Genomic DNA, 17,572 nt, shown 5'->3' on the forward strand with positions numbered 1-17,572 from the left:
GGGCGATGCTGTGAAACTGATTAATACAGTGAGTAACTAGGAAGCACGGTGGGTGATGCTGTGAAACTGATTAATACAGTGAGTAACTAGGAAGCACGGTGGGTGATGCTGTGAAACTGATTAATACAGTGAGTAACTAGGAAGCACGGTGGGTGATGCTGTGAAACTGATTAATACAGTGAGTAAGCAGGAAGCACGGTGGGCGATGCTGTGAAACTGATTAATACAGTGAGTAACTAGGAAGCACGGTGGGTGATGCTGTGAAACTGATTAATACAGTGAGTAACTAGGAAGCACATTTACATTACATTACATTTACATTTAAGTCATTTAGCAGACGCTCTTATCCAGAGCGACTTACAAATTGGTGCATTCACCTTATGACATCCAGTGGAACAGCCACTTTACAATAGTGCATCTAAATCTTTTAAGGGGGGGGGATTACTTTATCCTATCCTAGGTATTCCTTAAAGAGGTGGGGTTTCAGGTGTCTCCGGAAGGTGGTGATTGACTCCGCTGTCCTGGCGTCGTGAGGGAGTGTGTTCCACCATTGGGGAGCCAGAGCAGCGAACAGTTTTGACTGGGCTGAGCGGGAACTGTACTTCCTCAGTGGTAGGGAGGCGAGCAGGCCAGAGGTGGATGAACGCAGTGCCCTTGTTTGGGTGTAGGGACTGATCAGAGCCTGGAGGTACTGAGGTGCCGTTCCCCTCACAGCTCCGTAGGCAAGCACCATGGTCTTGTAGCGGATGCGAGCTTCAACTGGAAGCCAGTGGAGAGAGCCACTGTGCGATGCTGAGCACGGTGGGCGATGCTGTGAAACTGATTAATACAGTGAGTAAGCAGGAAGCACGGTGGGCGATGCTGTGAAACTGATTAATACAGTGAGTAAGCAGGAAGCACGGTGGGTGATGCTGTGAAACTGATTAATACAGTGAGTAAGCAGGAAGCACGGTGGGCGATGCTGTGAAACTGATTAATACAGTGAGTAACTAGGAAGCACGGTGGGTGATGCTGTGAAACTGATTAATACAGTGAGTAACTAGGAAGCACGGTGGGCGATGCTGTGAAACTGATTAATACAGTGAGTAACTAGGAAGCACGGTGGGTGATGCTGTGAAACTGATTAATACAGTGAGTAACTAGGAAGCACGGTGGGCGATGCTGTGAAACTGATTAATACAGTGAGTAACTAGGAAGCACGGTGGGTGATGCTGTGAAACTGATTAATACAGTGAGTAAGCAGGAAGCACGGTGGGCGATGCTGTGAAACTGATTAATACAGTGAGTAAGCAGGAAGCACGGTGGGCGATGCTGTGAAACGGATTAATACAGTGAGTAAGCAGGAAGCACGGTGGGCGATGCTGTGAAACTGATTAATACAGTGAGTAACTAGGAAGCACGGTGGGTGATGCTGTGAAACTGATTAATACAGTGAGTAACTAGGAAGCACGGTGGGTGATGCTGTGAAACTGATTAATACAGTGAGTAAGCAGGAAGCACGGTGGGCGATGCTGTGAAACTGATTAATACAGTGAGTAACTAGGAAGCACGGTGGGTGATGCTGTGAAACTGATTAATACAGTGAGTAACTAGGAAGCACGGTGGGCGATGCTGTGAAACTGATTAATACAGTGAGTAAGCAGGAAGCACGGTGGGCGATGCTGTGAAACTGATTAATACAGTGAGTAAGCAGGAAGCACGGTGGGTGATGCTGTGAAACTGATTAATACAGTGAGTAAGCAGGAAGCACGGTGGGCGATGCTGTGAAACTGATTAATACAGTGAGTAACTAGGAAGCACGGTGGGTGATGCTGTGAAACTGATTAATACAGTGAGTAACTAGGAAGCACGGTGGGCGATGCTGTGAAACTGATTAATACAGTGAGTAACTAGGAAGCACGGTGGGTGATGCTGTGAAACTGATTAATACAGTGAGTAACTAGGAAGCACGGTGGGCGATGCTGTGAAACTGATTAATACAGTGAGTAACTAGGAAGCACGGTGGGTGATGCTGAGTGAAACTGATTAAACTATTAATACAGTGAGTAAGCAGGAAGCACGGTGGGTGATGCTGTGAAACTGATTAATACAGTGAGTAAGCAGGAAGCACGGTGGGCGATGCTGTGAAACTGATTAATACAGTGAGTAAGCAGGAAGCACGGTGGGCGATGCTGTGAAACTGATTAATACAGTGAGTAAGCAGGAAGCACGGTGGGTGATGCTGTGAAACTGATTAATACAGTGAGTAACTAGGAAGCACGGTGGGCGATGCTGTGAAACTGATTAATACAGTGAGTAAGCAAGAAGCATGGTGGGCGATGCTGTGAAACTGATTAAAACAGTGAGTAAGCAGGAAGCACGGTGGGCGATTGTTCCTACTTATCCCAAAACCCTCTCCCTTCCTGTCCCTCTCTTCCCTACCTCTTCACTTATTTCCCCCTCTCCCTCCATCTAGCCCTCAGATTGACTTTAAGTTCAATCTTCCTTTCTTTCAAACATAACAAACTTTTCCATTATCCCAGCCACCACTCTGGTGTGAGTTTCCTGAAAAACTAGTCGCTAACGAGCAGAGCCACACCACTCGCAGAAAAGCAAATAGTTTAATTTGGTTAATTTTGTTCCATCACACAAAGAGGATTGACATCAAATATAGATGTTTATAATTGTTGGTAACAAATGTGAAATTGCTAGACGTCAAACCTTTTAGTAACAATTATACAAATTTATTTTTCACGTCAATCAATTTTGTACTCTCTCGTGGCGGTTTTGTTGAGAAAAATAACATACAACGTCAGAAGGAGGCTTTCAGGACACTACCACCTAACATATAAACCTTTCCCTAACTGTATCACTCCAGGGGGATGTCTCCCTAACCCTACCTGTATCACTCCAGGGGGATGTCTCCCTAACCCTAACTGCATCACTCCAGGGGGATGTTTCCCTAACCCTACCTGTATCACTCCAGGGGGATGTTTCCCTAACCCTACCTGTATCACTCCAGGGGGATGTCTCCCTAACCCTACCTGTATCACTCCAGGGGGATGTTTCCCTAACCCTACCTGTATCACTCCAGGGGGATGTTTCCCTAACCCTAACTGTATCACTCCAGGGGATGTTTCCCTAACTCTAACTGTATCACTCCAGGAGGATGTTTTCCTAACTCTAACTGTATCACTCCAGGAGGATGTTTTCCTAACTCTAACTGTATCACTCCAGGAGGATGTTTTCCTAACTCTAACTGTATCACTCCAGGAGGATGTTTCCCTAACTCTAACTGTATCACTCCAGGGGATGTTTCCCTAACTCTAACTGTATCACTCCAGGGGGATGTCTCCCTAACTCTAACTGTATCACTCCAGGGGGATGTTTCCCTAACTCTAACTGTATCACTCCAGGGGATGTCTCCCTAACTCTAACTGTATCACTCCAGGGGATGTTTCCCTAACTCTAACTGTATCACTCCAGGGGGATGTTTTCCTAACTCTAACTGTATCACTCCAGGGGATGTCTCCCTAACTCTAACTGTATCACTCCAGGGGATGTTTCCCTAACTCTAACTGTATCACTCCAGGGGATGTTTCCCTCTAACTCTAACTGTTTCCATAACTCAACTGTATCCAGGGGATGTTTCCCTAACTCTAACTGTATCCCCCACCAGGATGTTTCCCTAACTCTAACTGTATCACTCCAGGGGATGTTTCCCTAACTCTAACTGTATCACTCCAGGGGATGTTTCCATAACTCTAACTGTATCACTCCAGGGGATGTTTTCCTAACTCTAACTGTATCACTCCAGGATGTTTTCCTAACTCTAACTGATGTTTTTTCCTAACTCTAACTGTATCCCCCCACCAGGATGTTTCCATAACTCTAACTGTATCACTCCAGGGGGATGTTTCCCTAACTCTAACTGTATCACTCCAGGAGGATGTCTCCCTAACTCTAACTGTATCACTCCAGGGGATGTCTCCCTAACTCTAACTGTATCACTCCAGGGGGATGTTTCCCTAACTCTAACTGTATCACTCCAGGGGGATGTTTCCCTAACTCTAACTGTATCACTCCAGGGGGATGTTTCCCTAACTCTAACTGTATCACTCCAGGAGGATGTTTCCCTAACTCTAACTGTATCACTCCAGGGGGATGTCTCCCTAACTCTAACTGTATCACTCCAGGGGGATGTTTCCCTAACTCTAACTGTATCACTCCAGGGGGATGTTTCCCTAACTCTAACTGTATCACTCCAGGGGGATGTCTCCCTAACTCTAACTGTATCACTCCAGGGGGATGTCTCCCTAACTCTAACTGTATCACTCCAGGGGGATGTCTCCCTAACTCTAACTGTATCACTCCAGGGGGATGTCTCCCTAACTCTAACTGTATCACTCCAGGGGGATGTTTCCCTAACTCTAACTGTATCCCCCACCAGGATGTTTCCATAACTCTAACTAACTGTATCCCCAGGGGATGTTTAACTCTAACTGTATCACTCTAACTGTATCACTCCAGGGGATGTTTCCCTAACTCTAACTGTATCAGGGGATGTTTCCCTAACTCTAACTGTATCCAGGGGATGTCACTCCAGGGGATGTCTCCCTAACTCTAACTGTATCACTCCAGGGGGATGTTTCCCTAACTCTAACTGTATCACTCCAGGGGGATGTCTCCCTAACTCTAACTGTATCACTCCAGGGGGATGTTTCCCTAACTCTAACTGTATCCCCCCACCAGGATGTTTCCATAACTCTAACTGTATCACTCCAGGAGGATGTTTTCCTAACTCTAACTGTATCACTCCAGGAGGATGTTTTCCTAACTCTAACTGTATCACTCCAGGAGGATGTTTTCCTAACTCTAACTGTATCACTCCAGGGGATGTTTCCCTAACTCTAACTGTATCACTCCAGGGGATGTCTCCCTAACTCTAACTGTATCAGGGGATGTCTCCAGGGGTCTCCTAACTGTCTCCCTAACTCTAACTGTATCACTCCAGGGGATGTTTCCCTAACTCTAACTGTATCACTCCAGGGGATGTATCTCCAGGGGATGTCTAACTCTAACTGTATCACTCCAGGGGATGTCTCCCTAACTCTAACTGTATCACTCCAGGGGATGTTTCCCCAGGGGGATAACTCTAACTGTATCACTCCAGGGGATGTCTCCTAACTCTAACTGTATCACTCCAGGGGATGTTTCCCTAACTCTAACTGTATCACTCCAGGGGGATGTCTCCCTAACTCTAACTGTATCACTCCAGGGGGATGTTTCCCTAACTCTAACTGTATCACTCCAGGGGGATGTCTCCCTAACTCTAACTGTATCACTCCAGGGGGATGTTTCCATAACTCTAACTGTATCACTCCAGGAGGATGTTTTCCTAACTCTAACTGTATCACTCCAGGAGGATGTTTCCCTAACTCTAACTGTATCACTCCAGGGGGATGTTTCCATAACTCTAACTGTATCACTACAGGGGGATGTTTCCCTAACTCTAACTGTATCACTCCAGGGTATGTTTCCCTAACCTTAACTGTATCACTCCAGGGGGATGTTTCTTCTAACCCTAACTGTATCACTCCAGGGGGATGTTTCCTCTAACCCTAACCCTTACTGTATCGCTAGGTACAGATCTAATGGTGAAAAAACCCCATCAAACACAACCCCATTGGCCCCATGTTGGTATTCGTTGGGCAAGGTGGGCATGGGCTAGCCCACATCAAACCCACCCCAAGCCAAGAGGCGTGGTTTGGGGCGTGGTTGCACACAGAAAGTTTTTGTGGAACCATTACTGAGCGTGTTGCTCCAGTTTAAATGTTCTGTTGTGTGATTCCCATTTCCCCTGTTGTGTGATTCCCATTTCCCCCTGTTGTGTGATTCCCATTTCCCCTGTTGTGTGATTCCCATTTCCCCTGTTGTGTGATTCCCATTTCCCCTGTTGTGTGATTCCCATTTCCCCTGTTGTGTGATTCCCATTTCCCCCTGTTGTGTGATTCCCATTTCCCCTGTTGTGTGATTCCCATTTCCCCCTGTTGTGTGATTCCCATTTCCCCCTGTTGTGTGATTCCCATTTCCCCCTGTTGTGTGATTCCCATTTCCCCCTGTTGTGTGATTCCCATTTCCCCCTGTTGTGTGATTCCCATTTCCCCCTGTTGTGTGATTCCCATTTCCCCTGTTGTGTGATTCCCATTTCCCCCTGTTGTGTGATTCCCATTTCCCCTGTTGTGTGATTCCCATTTCCCCCTGTTGTGTGATTCCCATTTCCCCCTGTTGTGTGATTCCCATTTCCCCCTGTTGTGTGATTCCCATTTCCCCCTGTTGTGTGATTCCCATTTCCCCTGTTGTGTGATTCCCATTTCCCCCTGTTGTGTGATTCCCATTTCCCCTGTTGTGTGATTCCCATTTCCCCTGTTGTGTGATTCCCATTTCCCCCTGTTGTGTGATTCCCATTTTCCCCTGTTGTGTGATTCCCATTTCCCCTGTTGTGTGATTCCCATTTCCCCTGTTGTGTGATTCCCATTTCCCCCTGTTGTGTGATTCCCATGTGATTCCATTTTTAAAAATCTAGTACACTGCCAATAAGTAGATGTGGCAATATGGGCATGTTTTCTGGGAAAAGAGGGGCCTATTTCAGGCAGAGGGCTGCCTTCACCAGATATGGGCTGTCCACACTGGGCCACACTGGGCAAATGCCTTGGGGGCATTGTTGGCAGCCTACATGGGCCCAATATATCATGCCAATGTGGACATGTATGATGGGACATTGCATCGATTGACAGTCTGCTGTTCATTCACTTGCTGATGGCTCGGTATGTTTTAAGGAACACCTGCCAGTGGGTGTCAGACAGCTGTCATTTTCGACCATTTCTACAGATCTAGGATCTTAATTTGATCTGTCTTTTGTTGCTGAGAATTTTCCTTGTACTGTCTTTTAGTTTTAAAAGGTCATCTAAAGTTTGTCATTTCCATTTCAGACTTGATTTGCCCAAATAAAAAATATATCAACTCCTACAATCATTATAATCCACATAATTATTCCCATTTCCTGTTGCTGCAGGATTATTTTCCTGCTGTAGCAAACTGGCTAAAATTATGATCTTACTTTTCTGTACATGTAGAATCGGTTTAAACTTGGTTGGCAAATTATGGCCGACACTACTGGTCTGTCTGTGCCTTAAGATCAGTTTACCCCCCCCCTTCCCCAATCCTAACCTTAAGAATTAGTGGGGAAAATGCAACAATTATCCAAAATCAGCCCTTTGGGGCAACTTCACCCTACATATACAGTATATGCTGCATCCCTCTGACCCCTCTCTCCACACTGCCCCACCCTCAATTATATAATCCCCACAGAGAGCAATTTTGAAGACTTTAACAGCGCAGTCCAGTTTCAGTTCAATCATCACAGAATCAATATACAGTAAGCACTAAAACAACTACCACTCACCCATAAAACCAAACACTTGTATATGACCCCTGTTTTCTGTCTAGCTGTCTATCAGTTTAGTTTAGTGTAGTGTAGTAGTGTAGTAGTGTAGTGTGGTGTAGTGTAGTGTAGTAGTGTAGTGTAGTGTGGTATAGTGTAGTCTGGTAGTCTGAAGACTTTAACAGCGCAGTCCAGTTTCAGTTCAATCATCACAGAATCAATCACAGAATCAATATACAGTAAGCACTAAAACAACTACCACTCACCCATAAAACCAAACACTTGTATATGACCCCTGTTTTCTGTCTAGCTGTCTATCAGTTTAGTTTAGTGTAGTGTAGTAGTGTAGTAATGTAGTGTGGTATAGTTTAGTGTAGCCGTGTAGTGTAGTGGTGTAGTGTGGTATAGTTTAGTGCAGTAGTGTAGTGTGGTAGAGTAGTGTAGTGTAGTGTAGTTCAGTGTAGTTCAGGGTAGTAGTGTAGTGTAGGATTGTAGTGTAGTGTAGTCTAGTGTATTGCAGTAGTTTAGTGTTGTGTAGGGTGATGTAGTGTAGTGTAGAAGTGTAGTGTTGTGTAGTGTAGTAGTTGCGTGCTGTGTAGTGTAGGGTGATGTAATGTCGTGTAGTGTAGTATAGTGTAGTGCGATGTTGTTTAGTGTAGTCGTAGTACATTAATGTAGTACACTAACTAGCGTAGTCGTAGTTTAGTGTAGTAGTGTAGTAGTGCAGTGTAGTAGTATAGTGTAGTAGTGTAGTGTAGAGTAGCATAGTGTAGTGGAGTCGTGTAGTGTATTATAGTGTTGTAGTGTAGTATAGTGCAGTAAAGTGTAGTATCGTGTAGTAGTGTAGCATAGTGTGGTAGTGTAGTGTAGTATGGTGTAGTGTAGTCGTGTAGTGTGGTATAGTGTAGTGTGGTAGTGTGGTATAGTGTAGTATAGGGTAGTGTAATATAGTGTAGTAGTGTAGCATTATGTAGTAGTGTGGTAGTATAGTGTAGTAGTGTAATATAGTGTGGTGTGGCAGTATAGTAGTGTAATATAGTGTAGTGTAGTATAATGTAGTGTGGTATAGTGTAGTAGTGTAGTAGTGTAGCATTATGTAGTAGTATAGTGTAGTATAGTGTAGTAGTGTAGTAGTGTAGTGTAATGTAGTGTGGTGTAATAGTGTGGTATAGTGTAGTAGCACAGTGTAGTAGTGTAGTGTAGTATAGTGTGGTAGTGTAGCATAGTGTAGTGTGGTAGTGGAGTGGGGTAGCGTAGTATAGTGCAGTGTAGTAGTATAGTGTGGTATTGTGTAGTAAAGCATATTATTGTGTAGTGGTGTAGTGTAGTAGTGTAGTATAGTATAGGGTGGTGTAGTGTAGTATAGTGTAGTGTGGTGTAGTAGTGTAGTATAGTGTAGTATAATGCAGTTTAGTGTAGTGTGGTAGTGTAGTGTAGTAGTGCAGTGTAATTTAGTAGTGTGGTATAGTAGTGTAGTATAGTGTTGTGAAGTATAGTGTAGTGTAGTGCAGTTTAGAGTAGTAGTGCAGTGTAGTGTGATGTAGTATAGTGTAGAACAGCGTACAGTAGTAGTGAAGTGTAATTTAGTAGTATGGTGTGATGTAGCGTAGTATAGTGTACAGTCATGGCCAAAGGTTTTGAGAATGACACAAATATACATTTTCACAAAGTCTGCTGCCTCAGTTTGTATGATGGCAACTTGCATATACTCCAGAATGTTATGAAGAGTGATCAGATGAATTTTTATTAATTTCCCTCTTTGCCATGCAAATGAACTGAATCCCCCCAAAACATTTCCACTGCATTTCAGCCCTGCCACAAAAGGACCAACTAACATAATGTCACTGTTTCTCTTGTTAACACAGATGTGAGTATTGATGAGGACAAGGCTGGAGATCACTTTGTCATGCTGATTGAGTTCGAATAACAGACTGGAAGCTTCAAAATGGGGGGGTGCTTTGAATCATTGTTCTTCCTCTGTCAATCATGGTTACCTGCAAGGAAACACGTACCGTCATCATTGCTTTGCACAAAAACGGCTTTGCACAGGCAAGGATATTGCTGCCAGTAAGATTGCACCTAAATCAACCATCTATCGGATCATCAAGAACTTCAAGGAGAGCGATTCAATTGTTGTGATGAAGGCTTCAGGGCGCCCAAGAAAGTCTAGCAAGTGCCAGGACCATCTCCTAAAGTTGATTCAACTGCGGGATCGGGCACCACCAGTACAGCGCTTGCTCAGGAATGGCAGCAGGCAGGTGTGAGTGCATCTGCACGCACAGTGAGGCAATGACTTTTGGAGGATGGCCTGGTGTCAAGAAAGGCAGCAAAGAAAAACATCAGGGACAGACTGATATTCTGCTAAAGGTACAGGGATTGGACTGCTGAGGACTGGGGTAAAGTCATTTTCTCTGATGAATCCCCTTAATAAATAGGCCATGGTTGCGAAGTAATTACAATATAGCATTTAAATACTGGAATTGTATGATGTGCAGAAGATGAATGTGCAAGAAGTAGAGATACTGGAGTGCAAAGGAGCAAGATAGATAAATACATAAATACAGTATGGGGATGAGGTAGTTGGATGGGCTGTTTACAGATTGACTATGTACAGGTGCAGTGATCTGTGAGCTGCTCTGACAGCTGGTGCTTAAAGCTAGTGAGGGAGATATGAGTCTCCAGCTTCAGTGTTTTTTGCAGTTCGTTCCAGTCATTGGCAGCAGAGAACTGGAAGGAAAGGCGGCCAAAGGAGGAATTGGCTTTGGGGGTGACCAGTGAGATATACCTGCTGGAGCGCGTGCTACAAGTGGGTGCTGCTATGGTGACCAGTGAGCTGAGATAAGGCAGGGCTTTACCTAGCAGAGACTTGTAGATGACCTGGAGCCAGTGGGTTTGGCGACGAGAATGAAGCGAGGGCCAGCCAACGAGAGTGTACAGGTCGCAGTGGTGGGTAGTATATGGGGCTTTTGTGACAAAACGGGATGGCACTGTGATAGACTGCATCTAATTTGTTGAGTAGAGTGTTGGAGGCTATTTTATAAATGACATCGCAAAAGTTGAGGATCGGTAGGATGGTCAGTTTTACGAGGGTATGTTTGGCAGCTTGAGTGAAGGATGCTTTATAGGATGTAGAATCTATATTTAATTTTGGATTGTAGATGCTTAATGTGAGTCTGGAAGGAGAGTTTACCGTCTAACCAGACACCTAGGTATTTGTAGTTGTCCACATATTCTAAGTCAGAGCCGTCCAGAGTAGTGATGCTGGACGGGCGGGCAGGTGCGGGCAGTGATTGGTTGAAAAGCATGCATTTAGCTTTACTTGCATTTAAGAGTAGTTGGAGGCCACGGAGGGAGAGTTGTATGGCATTGAAGCTTGTTTGGTGGTTAGTTAACATAGTGTCCAACGAAGGGCCAGAAGTATACAGAATGGTGTCGTCTACGTAGAGGTGGATCAGGGAATCACCAGCAGCAAGAGTGTAGTGTAGTAGTGTTGCTTAGTAGTGTAGTTTTGTGTAGTAGTGTAGTATATTGCAGTCTAATGTAGTGTGGTGTAGTGTAGAACTGTAATGTAATGTAATGTAGTGTAGCGGTGTAGCAGTGTAGTATAGTATAGTGCAGTACTGTAGTGTAGTGTTGTAGTGTAGTATATTGCAGTCTAATGTAGTGTGGTGTAGTGTAGAACTGTAGTGTAATGTAATGTAGTGTAGCAGTGTAGTAGTGTAGTATAGTATAGTGCAGTATTGTAGTGTAGTGTTGTAGTGTAGTATATTGCAGTCTAATGTAGTGTGGTGTAGTGTAGAACTGTAGTGTAATGTAATGTAGTGTAGCAGTGTAGTAGTGTAGTATAGTATAGTGCAGTATTGTAGTGTAGTGTTGTAGTGTAGTATATTGCAGTCTAATGTAGTGTGGTGTAGTGTAGAACTGTAGTGTAATGTAATGTAGTGTAGCGGTGTAGTAGTGTAGTATAGTATAGTGCAGTATTGTAGTGTAGTGTTGTAGTGTAGTATATTGCAGTCTAATGTAGTGTGGTGTAGTGTAGAACTGTAGTGTAATATAATGTAATGTAGCGGTGTAGTAGTGTAGTATAGTATAGTGCAGTATTGTAGTGTAGTGTTGTAGTGTAGTATATTGCAGTCTAATGTAGTGTGGTGTAGTGTAGAACTGTAGTGTAATGTAATGTAGTGTAGTGGTGTAGTAGTGTAGTATAGTGTAGTGCAGTATTGTAGTGTAATGTTGTAGTGTAGTATAGTGTAGTGTAATGTTGTTTAGAGTAGTTTCGTGTAGTATAGTGTATTTGATTTCAGTTCATTTTAGTTTAGTTTTATCTCCCCATGTTTGGTGATTATATTGCAAATAGTTTAATAGACATAGATCATTGTTTCCCAACTGCCACTCTCCCCCATTCCTCCACTCCTCCACCTCTACCTCACCCCTCCCCACACACATCTCATCCATCCTCTACCTAACCCCCCACATACTCCACCCCTTACCACCCCACTCCTCTACCCCTACCACACTCCCCACTCCTCCACCCCTACCACACTCCCCACTCCTCCACTCCTACCTCAACCCCCACCTCCTCCACCCCCTACCTCGACCCCACCATCTCCTCCACCGCCTACCCCACCCACCCCGCCGTACCCCACCTCTTCCTAACTCCATGTCTTCATTGAATGCTACTAAAGCCAGCCCTGTGTGGTGTGAGGTATGATACATGAATACCTTTAATCATTGATTGGCACCATGAATTATTCATGCCACTGCTTGTGTTCCTGTTACAGGGCCTGTGACCATGTAGTCAAACACACAAACGCACAGACACACACGTGCAGACACACACACAAACGGACACACACGTGTGGGTGTGGGTGTGTGGAAGTGTGGACAATGGATGTGTGTATGCAACCTGGTCTCAGAGCATTTCATATTATTCTGTAATTAATCCAAAACCCTAAATTTGGTATGATATGTTTGGTATGGTTACAGATGGTTAGGCAATAACAAAAAGAGGGTGCAAGAGGGTGCAACTACTTAGCATGTTAGCTAAGCCTCCCCCTAATCCTAACATGTAAATCTTGGTGGGAAAAATAGTCCTAACACCTTACCACTACTACACATGCCTATCAGCGGAGCCTTGTCTGGCAGCGAAACAGTTCATAACAGTCTTTATAAAAAACATAGCTTGAAATGGCTAACTTGCTTAAACAAAATGGTTTCTACTGACAATTGAGATGTACAAACCATGACATAAGGGGACGACACGTAGATAAGAGGCAATCCGTAATTTCGATTAAGACATTAATGAGCGAGCTCGGATGGATGTAGTCAATATAACTATTTGTTCAGCACTTTTGAAATGTTCAGCAACATAGTTCTTAGCATTTTCTCCCTGTACACCAAGTCAGAACCGTAGGATAAATAAAGGGGGCATATAAGCAGACAATGAAAGCTCTTACAATATTTGATGATTACATTTCTCTAAAACAGGTTACAGGCTACATGTGAACCACCAAGTCAAAACAGTAGGCGAAATGAAGAGGGGAAAATATACCAAATTATTAGGTTGAGGCACATGGGCTACTAACAGCTTACTACACAACATACACTTGATATTACTATCTTAGCTACAGTATACATAACTCCCTGATATTTTACATCATTTATGCAGCAGCATACAATACATTTTTGGACTCACCTTGTTATGCTGTGCTCACTTGAACAGGAAGGTGGCACGGCGGTCCTTCATGGGCAAATTTTGTGATCAAACTTTGTCATCAAAGTCTGGCATTCTCTGGATTCATGGTGCTTTCAAGACAACTGAAGTCAGATTTCCCAGTTCCGAGGTGACAGTTGTTTTTAGCGCAGCAGAAATCGTGTTCGATTGACAGCATGGCCAATGTTGAATGTTTATAATTTTAAGCTTGGAAAAGAGACCCTTAAATCCAGATTTGGGACCACACAGCCACTCCACTGAATAGCAGGCTAGTGATTGCTTTGCAATGCTTGTAGTTAGCCACTAATCCCTTCCGAACCACTCATTGTTGAATTTGCGAGTTCCAACTTGTTGTTGTTGTTTATGTCCAATGGCCGATGAGCACCAATACGTTTTATCTATAATTTCTCTTCATATACAAGGATTAAAAAGCATTTACCAGTAGATTGTCAACTTGTTTCATGATGATGACTGCTAGCTTGCTAAGATTTTAAAAGTATGATGTTGACATCAAATCAAATTAAATAAAATGTTATTTGTCAAATATGCCAAACACAACAGGTAGTGAAATACTTACTCACAAGCCTTTAACCAACAATCCTTTAAGAAGTTAAGAAAAAAAGAACAAATAAGTGTCAGGTAAAAAATAGATAAGTAAAAAAATAGATAAGTAAAAAATAGATAAGTAAAAATTGAAAATAAAAGTAACAAATAATTCAACAGCAGCAGTAAAATAACAAGCAAGGCCATATACAGGGGCTACCGGTACAGACTCAATGTGCGGGTCACCGGTTAGTTGAGGTAATTGAGGTCATTTGTACATAGGTAGAGTTAAAGTGACTATGCAAGGATTATATACAGAGAGTAGCAGCAGCGTAAAGAAAGGGTCTGGGTAGCGCTTTGATTAGCTGTTCAGGAGCGTTATGGCTTGTGGGTAGAAGCTGTTAATTAAGAAGCCTTTTGGACCTCGACTTGGCGCTCCGGTACCGCTTGCCGTGCGGTAGCAGAGAGAACAATCTATGACACGGGTGGCTGGAGTCTTTGACAATTTGTAGGGCCTTCCTCTTAACACTGTCTGATATAGAGGTCCTGGATGGCAGGAAGCTTGGCCCCAGTGATGTACTGGGCCGTACACACTATCCTCTGTAGTGCCTTGTGGTCGGAGGCCATACCAGGCAGTGATGCAACCCGTCAGGATGCTCTCGATGGGGGGAAATAGTCTTTGTCGTGGCTTCTTTGAGGATCTCAGGACCCATGCCAAATCTTTTTAGTTTCCTGAGGGGGAATAGACTTTGTTGTGCCATTTTCATGACTGTCTTGGTGTGTTTGGACCAATCTAGTTTGTTGTTGATGTGGACACCAAAGAATTTGAAGCTCTCAACCTGCTCCACTACAGCCCCATCGATGAGAATGGGGATGTGCTCGGTGCTCCTTTTCCCATAGTCCACAATCATCTCCTTTTGGTACTGGTACTGGTTTTGGTTACGTTGAGGGATAGGTTGTTATTCTGGCACCACACAACAAGGTCTCTGACCCCCTCCCTCTAGGCTGTCTCATGGTTGTCTGTGATCAGGCCTACCACTGTTGTGTCATCGGCAAACTTGATGATGATGTTGGAGTTGTGCCTGGCCATGCAGTCATGAGTGAACAGGGAGTACAGGAGGGGACTGAGCATGCACCCCTGAGGGTCCCTTGTGGTAAGGATCAGTGTGGTGGATGTGCTGTTCCCTACTCTTACCACCTGGGGGTGGCCCGTCAGGAAGTCCAGGATCCAGTTGCAGAGGGAGGTAAGGGTCCTTAGCTTAGTGATGAGCTTTGAGGGCACTATGGTGTTGAACGCTGACCTGTAGTCAAAGAATAGCATTCTCACATAGGTGTTCCTTTTGTCCAGGTGTGAAAGGGCAGTGTGGAGTGCAAAAGAGATTGCATCATCTGTGGCTCTGCTGGGGCGGCATGCAAATTGGAGTGGGTCTAGGGTTTCTGGGATAAGGGTGTTGATGTGAGCCATGACCAGCCTTTCAAAGCACTTCATTGCTACAGATGTGAGTGCTACGGGTTGGTAGTCATGTAGGCAGGTTACTTTAGTGTTCTTGGGCACAGGGACTATGGTGGTCTGCTTGAACCATGTTGGTATTACAGACACAGTCAGGGACAGGTTGAAAATGTCAGTGAAGACACTTACCAGTTGGTCAGCGCATGCTCAGAGTACACGTCTTGGTACAGCCTTGTGAATGTTGAACTGTTTAAAGGTCTTACTCACATCGGCTACGGAGAGCATGATCGCAACAGCTGGTGCTCTCTTGCATGTTTCAGTGTTACTTTCCTCGAAGCAAGCATAGAAGTAATTTAGGTCATCTGGTAGGTTTGTGTCACTGGGCTGTGCTTCCCTTTGTAGTCTGTAATAGTTTGCAAGCCCTGCCACATCCGACGAGCGTCGGAGCCGGTGTAGTACGATTCAATCTCAGTCCTGTGTTGATGCTTTGTCTGTTTCACGGTTCGTCGGAGGACATAGCAGGATTTCTTGTTGGCTTCCTTGTTGGAATCTCACCATTTGAATGTGGCAGCTCTACCCTTTAGGTCATTGAGGATGTTGAGTTTTCCTGTTTACTTATGGACGTTTTCAGGTCATTGAGTGTGGTCCTAGTGCCAGCATTGGTCTGCGGTGGTATATAGACAGCTATGAAAAATATAGATGCAAACTCTCTTGGTAAATAGTGTGGTCTACAGCCTATCATGTGATACTCTACCTCAGGCGAGCGAAACTTTGAGACTTCCTTAGATTTTGTGCACCATATCTTATCTTACCAGAGGATGCTATTCTATTCCGCCGAAAAAGATTAAAACCCACCAGCTGTATGTTAATCATGTCGTCATTCAGCCACGACTCTGTGAAACATAAGATATTACAGTTTTCAATGTCCCGTTGGTAGGATATAAGTGCTCATAGTTTGTCAATTTTATTATCAATTGATTGTGAATTGGTTAATAGGACCGATGGTAAAGGTAGATTACCCTCTTGGCGACAGATCCTTACATGGCACCCGGACTGTCGACCACAATACCTCCATCTTTTCCTCCTGCGAATGACGGGGATGAGGACCTTGTCGGGTGTCTGGAGTAAATCCTTCCTGTCCGACTCATTGATGAAGAAGAATTCCTCCAGTACGGGTTGAGTAATTGCTGCCCTGATATCAGGAAGCTCTTTTCGGTCATAAGACTCGGTGGCAGAAACATTAGTTTCAAATAACACGAAAAAATATACACAATAGCACAATTTGTTTTACGGGATCGTAAAACGGCGGCCATTTCCTTCGGCGTCATTATCCTGATTTGACTGATCATCCTCAGTCCAATCAAAGCTACTGTAGATATAACGTGATTTGACGCCATTTTACCTGTGGCCAATGACCTTAAGATTTATTGGATGGCACTTCTAATGTAAATCTACGGCAGCACCCAAGGGGCTTGAATGTTCAAACTCTACCTTTAGATAAGGCAGTAACTTAGTGTCCCCATGAGTGACAGAACACTGAGCCAATCACGGCGCAAGTAGAGAACATTACCAACTCCTACACTCCATATATTTACCACTGGCACCCCCACAGCAACCACAGAAAGCACTAAGCTGGGCTGAAATACCTACATTTTGGAGCTTCCTTACTCAAGAACGCAAAAAAGACCATGTTTGTATGCGGCTTTATTGACACAATGATTATTATATATATTTTTTACATTGTTTGCAAAGTGATATGTGACATATATTAATGCCAAAATAAGATGCCAAAAAAATATGGGCCTTAAAACAGGTGGGGCTTCTTTAGTAGTGGTTTCTTTGCAAGAATTCGACCATGAATTCCTGATTCACGCAATCTCCTCTGAACAATTGATGTTGAGATGTGTCTGTAACTTGAGCTGTGAAGCAGTTATTTGCGCTGCAGGCTGAGGTGCAGTTAACCCTAATGAACTTATCCTCTGCAGCAGAGGTAACTCTGGGTCTTCCCTTCCTGTGGTGGTCCTCATGAGAGACAGATAACTCTAATGAACGTATCCTCTGCAGCAGAGGTAACTCTGGGTCTTCCCTTCCTGTGGCGGTCCTCATGAGAGACAGTTTCATCATAGTGCTTGATTGTTTTTGTGACTGTAATTGAAGAAACTTTCAAAGTTCTTGAAATGATCCATGTCTTAAAGAAACAATGGACTGTCGTTTCTCTTTGCTTATTTGAACTGTTCTTGTGATAATATGGACTTGGTCTTTTACCAAATAGGGCTATCTTCTGTATACCACCCATACCTTGTCACAACACAACTAATTAGCTCAAACACATTAAGGAGGAAAGAAATTCCACAAATGAACTTTTAACAAGGCACACCTGTTAAATGCATTCCAGGTGACTACCTCATGAAGCTGGTTGAGAGAATGTTACAAGTGTGCAAAG

Source organism: Oncorhynchus keta, chromosome 19, assembly GCF_023373465.1.
Source record: "Oncorhynchus keta strain PuntledgeMale-10-30-2019 chromosome 19, Oket_V2, whole genome shotgun sequence".
NCBI lineage: Eukaryota > Metazoa > Chordata > Actinopteri > Salmoniformes > Salmonidae > Oncorhynchus > Oncorhynchus keta.